Source organism: Aegilops tauschii, chromosome 4 (assembly GCF_002575655.3).
Source record: "Aegilops tauschii subsp. strangulata cultivar AL8/78 chromosome 4, Aet v6.0, whole genome shotgun sequence".
Classification (NCBI taxonomy): Eukaryota; Viridiplantae; Streptophyta; class Magnoliopsida; order Poales; family Poaceae; genus Aegilops; species Aegilops tauschii.
Window position 1 is genome coordinate 464,934,772 of NC_053038.3, and position 18,183 is coordinate 464,952,954.

Here is an 18,183-nt window from a genome sequence, read left to right on the forward strand (position 1 = left end):
GTCGAAATCGATATAAAGATCACCGGAATCGGATGCACGGTTTGCAAATGGCAAGCAAAACAAGAATGACAATAATCTGCGATAAACAGCAAGATAGCACTTAAAATGCAACAAGCAACAATGCTACAGCACCCCAACATAGCAACAAAGCACATTGCAGTAATCTACAGGAGATGCTTGACAAAAGATGAACACTGAGCTACTGCTAGTTCACAACATATCAAGCTCAAACAAGCATGGCAAAAGTGCAAAAGATTACAGGTTCACAGACTTAGTGAAAAACTGGACATGGCAGAAATCAGCATCAGGTAGCAATGTTCAGAGCACGAAATCAATATGCTACAGAAACTTAACATAGCAAAACAAGGCATGGTAGTGTTCTACTAAATGCACATGACAAAAGTCCCTTACTGACCATAAGCCAAAAAGGACCAGAGGATATGATGGCAAGCATGTAAACATAGCAAGTTTCGTTATCAGGTTTCAGACTTAGCAGAAAAACAGAGCATGGCAGAAATGTTAATATGTAGGCCTCTTTGTGAGCTTGATGCACTCACTACAGAGCAACGCATGAAAAACCAAGCATACCTACAGAAAGATGGCATGTTTATGAAGCTATCCATGGTAAGAAAAATTGCATAGCATATATGGATCAACCACAATAAGCTTGGCAAGATTGAAAATCATGTTAAGAAACTGCCAGAAATATTTTATAGCAAAAGTAGAGCAAGATTGAGTCATGCTATGGTACTCTAAAATTGCAAACAATTACAGGAATGGATCAATTACAACTATAGCTACAAAACACCCTTACTGAACATCTCCAAAATATGCATGGATCTCTCTCTAGCATCAAGTTTACATGGCAACAAAAATTACCGCAGACAAGGACTTAGAGAAATCACTAAGTCCCTGAAATCAGAAATATTACGGGGCCTACTTTGCATGCTTGTGCTAGTCACCACAAAGATCACAAAAATACATGGACTATACCACTGGAAAGATGGCATGGCATACTTCAAAACACATGTAGAGCTCATGCTCAAAAGGTACACAGAATAAATGATACAAAAATGACAAATCTCCAAGTTCTGATAAGAACCAGAGATTAACAGCAACTAGCCCTCTTCCAACGAAGATTTGGGCATCAAGATGACCTCTAATGAACATGGTGCAATTGAACAAAATGAAGAGCATCACGAGACGAACAAAATGACATATTATACGCACGAATCGGAGCTACATGCACAAAGTTATCGCATCGGGAACAGGAGCATATGCTGAGAAAAATCTGGGACTTACAAAATATTAGGGCGAGAGAAAGTCAACGGGAGGGTTTCTACCAGATCCGATCGGGTCTCGAGGAGCTCGGGCCGCCGGCGGGAAGAAGAGGAGCCGGCGGTGGCGGGCGGCGCCGGTGGAGGAGGGGCCCGGAGGGCGGCGGCGGGCGGCGCCGGAGGGCGGCGGGGAGGCCGGCGCCGGTGGCCGGAGGGGAGGCCGGCGGCGGGCGGCGGCGGGCCCGCGTCGGGCGGTGGCGGAGGCGGCTGGGCCGGCCGGCGGCGGGGCTGGCGGCGGCGGCGGCGGGCAGGCGCGGAGGCGGGCCGGCGGGCCTCGGCGGCGGCGCTGGCGATGACACGTGGCGGCTCCGGACTGGACGGGGCGCGGCGGCGGACGTGTCCGGCGGGTACGGACGCGTCCGGCGGCGCAGAGGGAGAGGGTTAGGGTTTCGTCTGAGATTTCGTTTTTCGGGATGCCCACTCATTTATAGGTAGAGGGATCTAGGAGACTCCAAATGAGGTGCGGTTTTCGCCCACACGATCGTGATCGAACGACCTAGAGCATGGAAGAGAGTTTGGTGGGCTTTGGGCTGGTTTTGGAGGGGGGTTTTGCTGGATACTCAAATGGACATTGCGGAGGCCCGGTTAACCGTTGGAGTACCAAACGACCTCCGAATGGAACGAAACTTGACCGGTAGTCTCCGGGTGGTATAATAAACCACTTGACAAGCCTCGGTCCATTCCGAGAAAGTTTGACACACGCACACGAAAGAAAACAAGAGGGGTGCACCGGAGGAGATAGGAGCGCCGGATTGGAAAACGGACAACGGGGAAAATGCTCGGATGCATGAGACGAACACGTATGCGAATGCAATGCACATGATGACATGATATGAAAATGCATGACATGACAAAATACAAAACGAAAGACAAAAACCCGACAACGGAGGGAAAAACAAAACACATAGCCGGAAATGGCAAGAGTCGGAGTTACAAATATGGCAAGTTACATGCGGGGTGTTACAGTGGCCTCCGCAGCCAGCCAAAAAATTACTCCGATCCAGAGATCCCACCCCACATCCGCGTAGTCCGCCAACGGATCCGGCCAGATTGACGAGGAGGAAGCAGCAGCACGGGGGCGCCGTCTTCTCTGGCAAAGGAGAGCAGCAGGGGAGCCCTCCACGTGGCGCCCGCATCCACCGCCAACTCGCCGCCCGCGCGGCTGAGAAGACGCGTTCCACAACTCCGGCGAGCACCGCCCGCCGCCCGGACGACGCCGCCCTCACCAGCAGAGGCCGCCGCCTCAAACCCTAGGCTCGGCCGGACAGATCTGGCGGTCCGATCCATGCGCCTGCCCGAGCGCGAGAAGCTCCCCGCCGCCACCTTCCTTGGCTATGCCCAGGGCCTGCCCGGCGCTAGCCTCTGGCAGCGGCGAGGAAAGGAGGGACGTGGTGACGACGAGGGGCGGTGGCGCGAGATCGGGGGTACAAGGTAATGTTTATATCTTGTGCGGTTGGTACATGTTAATAATATTACTGAAGTGTTATTATTCTCCTTCAGCACCTTGATGAACCTCCTATTCTGTCAAAATCGGATGGTGCAAGAATGCCTGTTTGTTTGGCCAAGAGAGAGAATGTTGGGTTGGGCAAAATGGTGGTCAGGGAAGCGGGAAATACATTGTACCTGCTCACTACTAGAAAAACGGCTATAGCTAATATGGACATTAATGGCGCACCATGTATGTGGTGCGCCACTGCTATATAGCAATGGCGCACCAGATATAGGTGCGCCATTAGTGGCCATATTACTAATGGCGTACCTGGTGTGTGGTGCGCCATTACTAGTTTTTTCCTGGCCCCACACCCTTCCCAGACTTAGTAGTGGCGCATCAGGGGGAAGTGCGCCATTACTAACAATTTTTTTTCAATTTTTTTTCAAAACTAGTAATGGCGCACCACACACCAGGTGTGCCATTAATAACCCTGGTTACCAATGGCGCATTCCTAGGAGGTGCGCCATTGGTAACCTGAGAGCAGCTAGATATTTTTGACAGCCACCTACCACACTCACTTTTCCCACTTCATTCTCTCCACCTCTACCAAGCTTGGTCTCGGCTGCCTCCTCCTCCTCACCTCATTTGCATCATAGATTCACCCAAATTAAGTGGTTAAATTTCCTTTTTTTGATAGGTAAGTAAGGGGAAAGCTTTCTTTATGTTCTAGATCTACTTTCTTCTCCCTCCAACGTACACACTTTTTATGGCCTAAATCTACGTATGTTTGTGGTGTTGCATATGTTTGTGTTTGCAGGTACCGGTATTTGAAATGCGATAGTTGCCAATATTTTGCCGGAATGTTGATTCATTTCCGTTTCGGCGAGAATTTGGCACTATGCATTCTTTTTGGTCCTATTTTTAGGCAAAGTCATGCCAAATTTTTTTTTGTTCTAAAATATCGTTTTGCTCTACCCCGCAGGCGACCATGGTCCGCACGATGACCGAAGGCATCGTGAATAGGTTTTTGAGCTCCGCGAAGGCCGAGATGCTTCACAAGAACGAGACGGAGATAAGATGTCCGTGTCGAAGATGCAAGCTGAAGAGCCTTATGGACCCGGATTCCAGACAGGTGCGGGACCTGCTCGTGCGTGGTTTCATGGATGGCTATCGGTGGCAAGGTGATGAAGATGATTATGAAGTCGTCCATGGGGGCCGGGAAAGAAATAAGGAAGGGTAGCAAGACAATAGCGGCGAGGGCGGGCGAGAAGACGAAGAATCTCCAGGACATGATCACGAAGTAGATGCAGGACACAGTCATCATGTTGAAGATGCCGGACATGATGATGAGGAAGATCAAGACGAAGGGCATGATCATGAAGATGAAGATGCCGGAGCAGACGACGATGGACCATCGACGGGCTGGGTGCATGACCCTCATATTCAAGAGCTGCTTCTCAAGCAGACGGGTAACGCAAGAGCTGCCGCCCGAGAGAAAGCCAAGCTGGATCAACTGGAGATAGACGCGGTTACTCCATTGTATGAAGGATGTAGGACCGAGGATACCCGCCTGAAAGTAACGCTCATGGCTCTGGAGATGAAGGTAAAACACAAAATGACCGACGCATGCTTCGACGAGAACATGTCATTCTGGCACGAACGTCTTCCCAAGGGGAACAAGTGCCCGACCAATTTCGAGGAGGCGAAGAAAATCATGTGTCCTCTGGATTTACCGCACGTGAAATACCATGTGTGCATGAGCGATTGCATCATTTATCGGGACGAGCACGCGGAGTCTACCATATGTCCGGTGTGTGGCGTCACTCGATACAAGAAGAGGAAGAAAGCTCCTCGAAAAGTGGTGTGGTACTTTCCGATCACTCCTCGTCTGCAGCGGTATTTCGCGGACCCTAAGCTAGCAAAGCTCCTGCGTTGGCACGCGGATAGGGAGGAGAAGAAGCGAGAAGATGACGGAAATGATCCGGAGATAAATAAAAAAGACAAAATGCTGAGTCACCCTAAGGATGCGAGCCAGTGGCAAGCGTTGAACTTCGAACACCCAGAATTTGGGGACGATCCAAGGAACATCATGCTGGGCGCGAGCACCGATGGAGTCAATCCGTTTGGCAGCCAGAGAAGCACACATAGCACCTGGCCTATGTTTTTGTGGATGTACAACCTTCCCCCTGGATGTGCATGAAGAGGAAGTACATTCACATGAGTATGCTAATTGAAGGGCCGAAACAACCAGGGAACGACATCAATCTGTATCTGGGGCTACTGAAAGAGGAGCTAGACACGTTGTGGAAAACGCCAGCCAATACGTGGGACGCTGCAGCGAAACAATATTTCCCTATGAGAGCCGCACTGCTCACGACGGTGCACGACTATCTCGGTTACGGATATGTCGAGGGGCAGGTGGTCCACGGATTTTGTGCATGCGTCAGGTGCATGGATGACACAACGTATCGCCAGCTAGATAGAGATCCCGGGTCTTCGAAAACCGTGTTCATGGCACATCGAAGGTGGCTTCGCGACGATGACGCATGGAGAAAACGCAAGGATCTGTTCGATGGTGAAACCGAACCCCGAAGACCCCCACGTACGAGGAGCGGCGAGGAAATAGACGAGCTGTGGAAAAATTGAAAAGGGTGCCCACCGCCGGGAAAGAAGCGAAAGACGCCAGAGCCGCTGCTGAAGGTATGGAAAACGAGGTCTGTTTTCTGGGACTTGTCGTACTGGAAGATCCTCCGTGTGCCTCACAGCCTTGATGTCATGCATATCACGAAGAACGTGTATGAGAGTCTGCTTGGTACCCTGCTCAACATGCCAGAGAGGATCAAAGATGGGTCGAAAGCAAGGGCAGACTTGCAATCAATGGGCATCAGGGAGGAGCTTCACGCAAAACGCCCTAATGATGATGATGATGATGAGGCGAAGGACACGGAAAGTCATCGCAAAGGCAAAAAGGCCAAGAAGATCGAATATGACTGCCCTCCCGCGTGCTTCACTCTAAGTCAGAAGGAGATCGAGCAGTTTTTCACCTGCCTCGTAGGAGTAAAACTTCCTTACGGTTACGCGGGGAAGATAAGAAGATACCTAGACTCAGCGAAGCAGAAGTTCAGCGGGATGAAGTCTCACGACTGTCATGTGCTGATGACGCAGATACTTCCAGTTGCAATCCGTGGGATCATGGACGCGCACGTCCGTGAAACGCTATTTGGCCTATGCAACTTTTTCGACGTCATCTCTCGGAAGTCGGTTGGCGTGAGGCAACTCAGAAGGCTACAGGAAGAGATCGTGGTGATACTATGCGAGCTTGAGATGTACTTCCCGCCCGCATTCTTCGACATTATGGTGCATCTGCTGGTCCATATCGTGGAGGATATCATCCAACTCGGGCCGACGTTCCTACACAGCATGATGTCGTTCGAAAGGATGAATGGTGTCATCAAAGGATACGTTCGCAACAGGGCACGTCCAGATGGAAGCATAGCCAAGGGCTTTCTGACTGAAGAGTCCATCTCCTTCTGCATGAATTATCTAGGCATCGAGAACCCCGTTGGTCTGCCCGTCAACAGGCACCTCGGTAGGCTCGCTGGATGGGGTCACCGCGAGGGTCGCCGCGAAATGCATGTCGACTTCAAGGGTCGACTCGCCCACTTTGAAAGAGCAAACCTAGTCGCGCTACAACACATAGACATGGTCAATCCTTGGGTGGTAGAGCACAAAACCTTTATTGAGAAGACGTAGAATGACCGAGGCCAACAGAGGACGGACGGAGATATAATCAAAGAGCACAACTCATGTTTCACGCGTTGGTTCAAGGAGAAGCTTCTATCGTACCCTTTACATGAGGATTCTTCCGCGGAAGATAAACTCATATTCGCCTTGTCACAGGGTGCCGAGCACAACCTGATGACCTATGAGGCGTACGATATCAACGACTACACATTCTACACCGAGGAAAAGGACATGAAGAGTGATTATCAGAACTCCGGGGTAACAATGGAATCCTACACCGGTAACGACAAGGACAGATACTACGGAAGGATCGAGGAGATCTGGGAGCTGAGCTACGCTGGAGAGAAGGTCCCAATGTTCCGTGTCAGATGGGCCAAGAGCGTCCTAAAAGAAGATCGGTATTTCACCACCATGGTTATACCCGAAGCCAAATCCAAGACCGCGGGCGCAAACGTCACCGCGAAAAATGAGCCATGGGTACTGGCTTCCCAAGTGGACCAATGCTTCTTCATTACCGACCCGTCAAAGCCTAGTCGTGTTGTCGTTAGGAGAGGCAAAAAGAACATCATCGGAATGGATGGAGTCGCCAATGAGCAAGACTTCGACAAGTACGGCGACTCGAAGATGGAAGATGACGACGACGATGAAGTACCATACACCACAAGAAGAAGCAGGACCACCCTACCTAAAGGACGTCCGTTCAAGAGAAGAACTCAAGGGGTTCCGGGGCTAAATTATTCAACCGCGAGAAAGAAGGGCAAGAAGATTGTGAAAAGATAGCTAAGATCGAATCACGACGTGTCGGCCGCGTGTGTGTGTCAGTGGCAAGCTCAATTATTACATGCAACTAAATTATTACATGTATCACTTGATTTCAACCATGTCATCTAATTCTAAATCTTTGCATAATGGTTTTATCACTCCATTTGCATTTTCCTTTTCTTTTATCTCAAATCTTAAATTATTACATGCAACTAAAAATCCAAAAAAAATAAAAAAAATTAGTAATGGCGCACCAGGAGAAGGTGTGCCATTGCTATCACGGTGTTACGGCGCACCCCTAAATGGTGTGCCATTGATATACCAATTTTTATGGCGCACCCCTAAAAGGTGCGCCATTGCTAACCCTCCCCCCACTAAAATATCCAAGACGACCCAGCCGGTCGTCCTTCTCCCCAATCTGCATCTCGCCCCTCGCCTCTCGCCACCGCCGCCGATCCCCTACCACCACCACCGCCACCGCCACCGCCACCGCCACCGGCACGGCATCCACCTCCGCCTCCTCCTCCTCCGCGGCCACGGCCTCCACCTCCTCGGGACCCCGCCACACCACCCCTTCAACAGCAACAACGACAAACACCGCCTCGGCCTCCTCCACATCCTCGAGGTCCAGCCGCTCCAGCCTCGCCGCAGCGCGCGCCTCCCTCCCGGACCAGCCCGTCCTCTACTCCTTCCAGGAGCTCACCGCCGCCACCAACAACTTCCTCGCCAAGCGGGGCTCCTCCGACACCTTCTGGCGCTGCTCCCTCCGCTCCCGCCCCGCCGCGCTCTTCCAGCTCCGACCGCTCCCGCTCCTCACGCCCGCGGCCACCTCTGCCGCGCTTGCCCGTGTTGCGCTCTACCACCACGCCAGCCTCGCGCGCCTCCTCCCCGCCGGATCCGCTACGGCCGCAAGTGTAAGCTCCCCCTCCCCCTCGCCCCTCTAGATCTCCAGGTCTGTTACCGGCATGCGCAACGTTCGTGATGATGCCCCTCCTTTGCTCTCCTTGCCCTGCTTGCTTGCTTGCGAGCCATGGTAAACTCTGAATTTGGTTGCTTGCTTTCTTTCTTCAGTAGGCCAAGAAACAGGGAGTGAATCAAGCAACTGAATCCTTCAATGTGAATCAAGCTGTGACAGGTATCTCTACATGCTTAATTCACTGAATTTTGTTTGCAGTAGATGCACTGAAATTTACTGAATTTTGTTTGCGGTAGGAGTAGTTGCAGTTCTGAACTGCTAGGAGTACATGGAGTTGTAGTACTCTTCTCACTGGAGTATTTTAGTTAAATTACTCCAGGAGTACAATGAGAAGGAGTATTACAATGAGAAGGTTAATTTCATTTAATGCTATGAGTACTCTTCTCACTGGAGTTTCAGTAGTTGTAATTTCAGTAAATTTTGCTTGTTATGTGCTTGCATGCTCGATATTCAGAAATACAGAAAAATTAGTAACATTGACAGAAATTCAATTTAACAAACCATTATCAGCTGTAGGATTTGTAAATTTTACTGATTTTCTTGTTAAATGGAGTACATCTTGTAAAGTAACTGAATATTACTCCTACTCTGTTAAATGGAGTACATCTTGTAACAAAATGGAGTAGTCATGAGTACTGTAAGTTACTCCTTGTCCTTGTACTGTTAACTGAATTTTTGATTGGATATTTGCATGTACAGCAAGTCAATTTGCAACTCCTCGTCCTACACCAGGCTACTCCTATAACAAGCTACAACAAGTACATCTAAAGCAAGCTCTGGAGTAACTGGATGTAAGTACTCCTAATTTTGGTTTTCTTTGCATCATGATCAACATATGACCATGATTTGCTTTGCTTTGCTTCATGGTCAACATATAAATATTCTTAGTGAACGATGGTGTCTGTGTTTGCGAGAATCTCGGCTGTATCTGGTTTCTCAATGCTGCTTCTGTGGTTTGCATAATGCTGTGATGAATCATGAAATCTACAACGCATGTCAGACTTCAGAGATGCCATAGGGCATTGATGCCATAATGCTGTGGTTTGCATAATGTTCGTTGTATTAGGTATGTTATCTATATGATTGATGCAAAGCAAAATGTCTATCTGCTACAAGTTCCCCAAAATTTCAGGGGCGCCACAACTGAACTGAGGCTCCTTCAGTTCAATATTTTGTGCGGGGACAAATAGTTACCCCTTTCTCCTGAAATATTGATTAATTTCCGTTTCGATTGAGAATGGGGCACTCCTAGGTCAAGAAAATTAGCAAAAGGCATGCCCAATTTTCTTGACCTAGAAGGTGCCCGATTCTCAACTGCAACAAAAATTAATCAACATTTATAGACAATGTTATTTCTACAAAGCAAATATTTCTAAGTGGCTTTTATAGTTTTCCCTTAAGTTGAAATGCAAACTATTTTTTCTTCCTGTAGCAAGAGCAATAGTGCACTTAGTAGGATAGAAAATATATAACCTGCAATAGTGCACTTAGTAGGATAGCAATAGTGCGCTTGGAACAATCTTTTGGGTAAAGGGGTGTTTATAACCTCTAATGTGAAAATATATAGGATAGAAGAATAGATACTACCCTGATCTCATCCAATAACTCTAGTAGCCTTTTTTCCTATTTAGAGCGAACATGGCCGACAACGATGAGGCCGGCGGTTCGGGCAAGCCATTCTGGGAGTTGTCCCAAGAGATGGAGGAAGAACCTCACCGCCATGAGGACGCCACGGAAGACACCGATCCCGACTACACAACCCCTAGTGGCGTCGGGGATGACACCACTGATGGTACCGCCGGGGATGCCACCACTGATGATGGCAGCGAACGCACAGATGGCAGCCAACCGAAGAGGCAACGGAAGGACCGGCGCCCGAACGTGCTCGGCACCGTCAAGGAGGAATTTACTGAAGTGTCCTCCAGTGGGCATCCAACGGCGCCCAAAGAATTATTCAGTGGGTACGCGGGACAACTCGGGTGCATTCTCCGGAGCACCATCTCGATCAACACCGAGAACCTAAGGCATCGTGACCGAGGGAATTTGCGCAACCTCCTCTTCACGAAGCTGCACGAACGATACAAGTTCCCCGGTGACTTCGCAAACACACGCCTCTCAGGGAATAAAGTGAACAGTGTCGCCCTCACGAAGATGAGCACGGCCCTGGCTACTTGGAGAGCCGCGGTGAAGAGAAGGATTCTAAGTGGTGATAGTTATGAGAAGATCAAGCAGACAAATCCTTCGATCAGTGAAGTTGACTACCTGGAGTTCAAGATCAAGTGCGAGAGCAACACATCCGCTGAATCAAGTCAGTGGGGGAAAGATATGCGGGACTTGAACTTAGGGGTCCACAAACTCGGTCCCGGCGGTTACAGAGTGGCGGAACCTAAATGGGACAAGGAGGACGCGGAGCGTGCCGAGCAAGGCCTGCTGCCCCTCTTCGATAAATACCATGAAAAGCAGACCAGGAACTATGTTAGGGCCCGGTACAAGGTGGACCCGGTAACAAAGGAGCTTACCACGGATCCGAAGGTGAAGGCGCTTGAGCTTGTTCTGGTAAGGAATACACCCCCGCGTAATTAGCTCCATATGGTTGCATTCTAATTAATGAAGCCAAATTTTTAAATGGTTCACGTTCCTTCCGCAGGAAACTGAAAGCAGTAGCGCGGGGTCTCAGAGCTCCCCGTCTGCCCCTTGGGACACCACTTTAAATAGGGCGTTGAACGTAATGAAACACAAGGATAAGTTCAGTAAGTCGTCGTCAGCTGGTCGTGTGGCCGGCAAAGGCTTGTCCACGAAATGGTCGGAATACTATAAGGCTGGGCGAAAGGAGAGAAAGACCAGCTCGGAAAGCCAGGAGCGCGAGGTTAAAGAACTCAAGGCACAAGTGGCGCGGATTCCGGAGATAGTCCAAGGGCAAGTGCGAGACCAAGTGGGAGCGACGATCACCGCCATTATGCCTTCCTTGCTTGAGGGGCTGCGGGGGTGGATTGCGGGCGGCCAACAGGGGCCGCCCCCGATTCCCAGCTTCACGGGCAGCAACTCGCACAACGCGCCGGCGTTGGTGTCTCCGGCGGAGGCGGCATTGGTGTCTCCGACGTCGGCGCCGGCATTGGAGCTTAATGCACCCGGGTGTGGGAAGAATACGCCGGCCGGCACCTCGGCAGCAAGCGGCCCCTCCGTCACTTGCACGCCCGCCGTTGGCGGTGCCTCGACATTAGCCGAGCTCGACGCCATCACGGTAACTAAGCCTCGGCCGATGACTTCATCTCCTTGCCTTTGACTGGGCATCCCTGACGCCCTACATGTTTTCGCAGGGTGCCGCCAACATTCCATGCACTCTTCTGCACTTCATGGACGGCGAGTTGATCGATGTCGCCAAGGACAAAATCGTTGAACCGGGCAACCGTGTGTTCCACGGTAATCCGATGCCATCCACCGTGTATAGGGTTCAACTGGTTCGGGTGCTGTGGGGCTGCGACGACTTGTTACCTCCGTATCGACCCCCTGGGGCCGACGAAGATGATGTGATGACCCTCAGCGCCTACTTAAACTGGTCCATGCTTTGGCCGAAGAGCCAGATTCGTTTGGGGGCGGGGGACACCACCCCACAGACAACACCGCCAGTCGTGCCAGCGCCAAGCCATGGCAAGACTGCCACAACGCTACCGCCGTCAGCTGATCCGGACACGCATATGGCACAGGATCCGGATGATGACGACGGTACATTTTCCAACGTTGATAAGTACATCAACGAACATGGGTACGGTGGCGAATTCTTGGGGCCTCCTTCTCAAGAACCCAACCCTGCAAAAGACGATCGCGATCTAGCTGGTACCGCGGAGAAACCCAATTGCAACAGGCGTCGTCTGGCGTTCAGTTCTCAGGAGACGCCTCCAGCTGCCGCCTTCACCGAGACTCAAATAGCCGAGGTGCAAAATATTATCAGCCCCAACACACTCAAGAAGGTGGTCTCTGAGCAGAACTCGATCCCATTACAGCAGAAGAAGTAGAAGGGACGAAAAAGAAAAATAACAAGGGTGCGAGCCAGCCGGCACCGAGTACGATCCGTGCTCAGGACGGGCCACCAATACCTAAGGATATCTCGAGGAGGGTGCATGTGGCGGGTAGGCCGATGCTACCGACTAATCTGCTCAATGATGCAACCGGTGCTATGCGGAGTCTGCATGACTGTGTTCTTTCTATGGAGAAGCGGCGTCTCTCCGAGAATGATGTGGCATACCCGGTTTTCGTGACCAAGGTGCCAGAGGGCAAGGGCTTTGTCGATAGCACCATCGGGAGTATGATCGTCCTGCGGTTTGATGACATCTTCGCTATGTTTAACCTTTATCCGCTGCACTACACCTTCATTCGGCTATTTTCGCTCAGTATGGAGATGCGGATCATTAGAGACAAGACCCCGGACATCGTGATAGTTGCCCCCTTCTACATGTGTGCCAAGATCTTGGGCAGCGCTGGGGACTGGCAAGTCGCGAGTTCATACCTCGAAGGCGTCATTCTGGCGAACCCAGATAAGGATAAATTCCTCGTGCCTTACTTTTTCGAGTAAGTCATCCCCTCACCGCCCCGTAACATATGATTTCTTAGATTTCGATCGTTCTTTTTTTCTAACATTCCGTGTTTTGTGCAGTGACACACATTGCACACTCATCCTCTTAAGCCCGAAATATTCCATGGCCACGTATTTGGACTCGGACCGTCAGTCGAAGAAAGACTACACAAATATCAAGAAAGTTCTTGATGATGCTCTCCCCGGCTACGCCAAATCTGGAGGCACCTTCAGGAGGCCAATTTGTAGGTACGGCAAGCACGTGTTCACCCACGTAACGACGTTCCCCTGCGTCAAGCAGCCGCCTGGCAGTCAAAATGATGCCTACTACGCCCTCCATCACATATGGGCGATCGTACGGGACCATAATCACCTTATGCTACCAAATAATCACAAAGAATGGGCCGCACGCTTGTCGGCAATCCAGGACGAGGACATCAGACAAGAATTCTTTCGCATCCAGTCGGAGTTTGCGGAAATCATCTATCAAGATGTCCTTCGTACCTCGGGGTAGTTCTACCTCAAATATCAACCGTCCAACAGTGAAATAGAAACAACGCTACAAATGTAGGCTGACAACGACCGCACATTCATGACCATCACGAAAGACGGCGGCTTCATCCACGCTCCGGTCCCTGAGTCGAGTCGAAAGTATTGATGCTATGTAGTTCTGAAATATCGATTAGCTCATGTTGTAATTAGACTTTAATGAACTTGTATGTCTCTTTAGTTTGGACAGTCGTTCAACTTATATGTAATCGATGCTATTTATTAGTAGGACCATGAATCGTGCTATTAATGTGTTGCTTTTCTCTTCCGATCCTTTTGTTGCATACTTATATATTGCTTATATATTATCTGTGAATTGCTACTAATGTTTTGTTTGTCTAGTGCATAGAGATGCCGTCGTATATCGTGTACAAGGGTGAGGTTCCCGGAGTCTACGATGACTGGGAGGAGTGTCAGAGACAGGTTCACTGTTTCAGCGGTAACAGTTACAAAGGGTACACCACTAGGGCGAAGGCGGAAGCTAGATACGCGCGCTATCTAGCGGGAGAGAGGAGGGAGCGGAGGAGGAACCGGATGAAGATCAGTTTCATCGTGATGATGCTCATCATGACCGCAACCCTCTTTTATGTGATGGTAGTTTAGATATCGACTTGTAATGTGAAGACAAACTCGCTACTCGTGGTCTCGAGACTTGTAATGTTCTAACTTTGTTCGGTATTTTGAATTCAGAGACTAATACGATGAATTGTATTCGGAGACTAATCTTCTATTGTATTCGATAAATCTGCTGTTTATATGTTGTGCTGTTTATATTCTGTGCTGTAATGTATTTTGTAACCTGTGCAAATATCAGAAAAGCAAAAAAAATTCTAATATTCATAGTAGTGGCGCACCATATTGCACTTTAGTGGCGCACAGAAATAAACACACCAGTGGCGCATTATCTAAAAGTGCGCCATTAGTAACCCAGAGCACAAGGTACACATGGCCCCTTGGAGTAACAGCAGTGGCGCACTTCTGCGGCTAGTAATGGCGCACTTTAGCTCCGCCATTAGTGTCTGGGATAGTAATGGCGCACCAGGTGGTGCGCCACTGTTATGTAGATTAACAGTGGCGCATCAGGCGTGCGCCATTACTATTTATTAGTAGTGGCGTGATAATAGTGGCGCACTTATAGTGCGCCATTAATAGCCAAAATAGATGCGCTACTAACAGCCTTTTTTCTAGTAGTGGCTAGGCCTTAGTTGGTTTGAGTATCCCAACAGGCATCAGGTTTTTTTGTTTGTTAAAAAAGCACAAAATTGTAATGCCTAAACCCTATATATGTATACTACCAAATTTATATTATGTGAAAAAATGTTTATTTTCTTAGAGCATCTCTAGCAGACCCTTATATCGCCGACCCTTATCGCGCGTTTACAGTTCGCGAAAAACGCGTTTTGCGGGCTCGCACGGGCTGCATCCGAACAGAATATTCATAAAATATTTTGTTTTACGGTTCCGCTATATATGCGGGGTCTGTTCGGCCGAAGCCCGCGCGAGCCCGTAAAACGCGTGGTTTTTTTTAGAATTTGACACATATCTCACATATGACAGTAATATGAATTCAAATAACATGAAATGTGAATATTATGAATCCGAATTACAATGATTATTCAAGTCATCGAATGAAACTAATAATTCAATACAACAATTGTTCTGAATACAACAATGATACCGATCACACATGAACTAAATGTAATGAATGTAAAATTGGTCGGTCCCTTTGTCAATGGTGCTCAATGCCTTTGGTCATGCCTCTGCCAATGGTGCTCAATGAGATCCTCCTAGAGCTGCTGGTGGGTGTTTGCATCTTCAATCTGCCGGCATATCTGAAGGAATGCTTGTATGCGGTCAGGGTCTCTAGCTGGCTTCACACGGCAACCGACATTGTCGTAAAAGAACTCCAAGTTCAAGTCCCTCTCATCTTCGATGATCATGTTATGAAGAATCACACAACATGTCATGACGTTGCTCAGGATTTTCTTGTCCCAAAAACGGGCAAGACCACGAACAATGGAAAATCTAGATTGCAAAACCCCGAAGGCTCATTCAGTATCTTTTCGGGCAGCTTCTTGTACCTTCATAAATTCAATATGCTTCCTAGTTTTGGGATTTTTGATGCTCTTCACAAATATACATCAAGAGGGGTAAATACCATCTGTAAGATAGTACCTCTTTGTGTACTCATGCCCATTCACCGTGAAGTTGCAAGCAGGAGCATCACCACTAGCAAGTCTAGCAAACAAATGAGATCGTTGCAACAAATTGATCTCATTGAGAATACCCGACATACAAAAAAACAATGCCAAATCCATAAATCCTCGGATGCTACGGCCTCTAGCACAATTGTTAAATCACGAGACTTGCCACAATACTGCTCGTGCCATGCCTTTGGGCAGTTTTTCCAAGTCCAATGCATGCAATCAACGCTTCCTAGCATGTCGGGCCAACCTCGCTTCTCATTTGCTGCCATCAACTTTATTGTGTCTTCCTCGTTGGGTGCACGAAGATAGACAGGACCAAAGATGCGGGTCATCACTTTGGCAAACCTACGCACCGACTCAATTGTAGTATTTTCGTCAATGTGAAGATACTCGTCAGCATAGTCAGCCGGAATACCATATGCAATCGCCCGCATAGCAGCGGAGATTTTTTGATAGGCGCTAAAACCCAACAGGCCCGTGGCATTTCTCCTTTGAGTAAAAAACCGACAATTGGCCTCGCAAGCTTGCACAATTTTTATGAAGAGTGATCGACTCATTCGATACCTTCTCCAGACGAGGTGCGGCGGATAGGTAGGATTGTCCGCGAAGTAGTCTTGCATCAACATCATATTCCCGAGATGGCGGTTGCGAGGGATGCAAAGACGACCGACGATCGAACCTCGCCTTCTCTTGCGGTTTCGATCCTCGTCCTCCTTCACCGCTAGGACCGCCACGGCCATCTGCTGTCGATGGCGCTCGAGCATCGGTTCCACGTTCGAGTCATCGGACGAGGATGAATCTTGGAGCAAAATTTGCTCGCAAGGGCTCAAATCCATCTACAAAAAAACGCATCCAAGCTCGCATCAACGAAATTTCTGCGGCCGAGCTACAAAGGGAAGGAAAGGGGCTCATCGGGGCGGCGACGACCGGTGGCGGCTCGGTGAATCCATGGCGGGGGGGCGGTGGTGGCTCGGCGTATCCGGGGCGGCGGCGACTCGTGGCGGTCTATCCGGGGCGAAGGCGGCGTTGGAGCGACTCGGCTCGGTGGATCCAGGGCGCGCGGCGCGATTCCGCTGGCGGAATGGCTGGAATCGCAGGCGGCGGGCCGGCGGCGACGGTGGCAGGCGGCTGCGTGAGGGGATGTGGGGAGCGGGTGCGCTGAAATATCCCTCCCGCCAACCGTTTTCATGGGATACAGGGCACCGACGGGGCGGGGGGAGGGAGAGCATGTGTTTTCACAGGTCGGACGGGGATTTTACCGCGTCCCGCAAAAAAAATTATGGGTTACGCTTTTAAGGTTTCTATTCGGGTCACTTTTTTCGCCCAAACCCGTAAACTGGCGGTTATTTTGCGGTAGTTATCCGTTTAGGATTCTTGTCTCTTCTTCTTCCCGACCTCTTTGGCTTTGATGATGTGGTTTCCTAGGGGAGAATATCTGGTGCACCGGTGCTTGTAGTGCTACCAGTGCACCGGACCCATGTTGCACATTTTAAATGTTCAAAAAAAAATTGAAAGAAATTTAGCGCATTCACATAACATTAATGTAGATTGTCATAAAATTTCAAGTAAAAATTCTAAACATAGCTCGTAAAACAAAAATGGCAAATTCAACATTGAATAGTACATAACATACGTTGGACTTTAGATTTGGCCCATTATCACACTAATGTCAATTTTATCATTTCTTTATCTCAAGAAATGTTTTAAATTTTGATACGAAATTTTGTTACGACATACATTGATGTTGTGTCAATGTGCTAGATTTTTTTTGAACTTTTTAAAATGTTGTACGGCATCCGGTGCACCGGTAGCACTACAAGTGTGGGTGCACCAGATACGTTCCCGGTTTCCTGGTTCTGTATGTGTGCAGCAGACCGTTTCCAAGTCCGAGTTGGAGTCATGGTCTGTTTTTGCACGTCATAAACGGAGGCGATACGCACACGTTGGGACACCGCACCGCCGCTCCCCCTCCCTTCCCAGGAAAGCTTCTTTACGCCGCCCGGACGACGACCACCCTCCCTGCCATGCCTCGCCGCGCTCCTGCGGCATGTCCTCCCGACGGCCGCCATATCTGTGCGGACGCTGGCGGCGGTGGACAACTCCTCGCCGACGTGGATGGAACATCTCGACGCATTGCAGATGCAGGGGCGGAGCCAGGATTTGAACATAGGGGGGGCGAAGATGACAATGCACATGTAATGCAGCACCAAAGTATATCAATTTTTAAATATATTTTGACGAAATACAACCTGAGTTGCTTTCATTGCAATATCAAACAAACGATGACAATATTTGTTCTGCAATTACACTGAAATAGATACATTTTTTACTAGCCTAGATGTATATCTACGCACAACAAGCCCATCAAACAATCAAACGTCATTCTTTGTAGTGTTCTCACTCCTAAAATATGTACATTAAAACAAATGGCTTCAATTGTTAGTTATTGGTGGTCTCTTGTTCTTCATGCTTTATGCAATTCTAGACTTCTAGTTAGTTCGAAAATAGGTATTTCATTTGTAATTGATTCTAACTACTCCCTCCCTTCCAAATTAGATGACCCAATTTTATACTAACTTTAGTACAAAGTTGGGTCATCTATTTTG

General features: G+C 49.1%; 1 long non-coding RNA gene across 1 annotated transcript; it reads left to right on the forward strand.

The window, feature by feature from the left end:
• Positions 1–7,678: 7,678 nt before the first annotated feature.
• On the forward strand, positions 7,679–14,141 carry LOC123493554 (uncharacterized). Its single transcript, XR_006662082.2, has 4 exons — positions 7,679–8,189; positions 8,347–8,410; positions 8,951–9,042; positions 13,713–14,141. It is a non-coding gene; the product is annotated as an uncharacterized lncRNA (long non-coding RNA).
• The last annotated feature ends 4,042 nt before the right edge of the window (positions 14,142–18,183 follow it).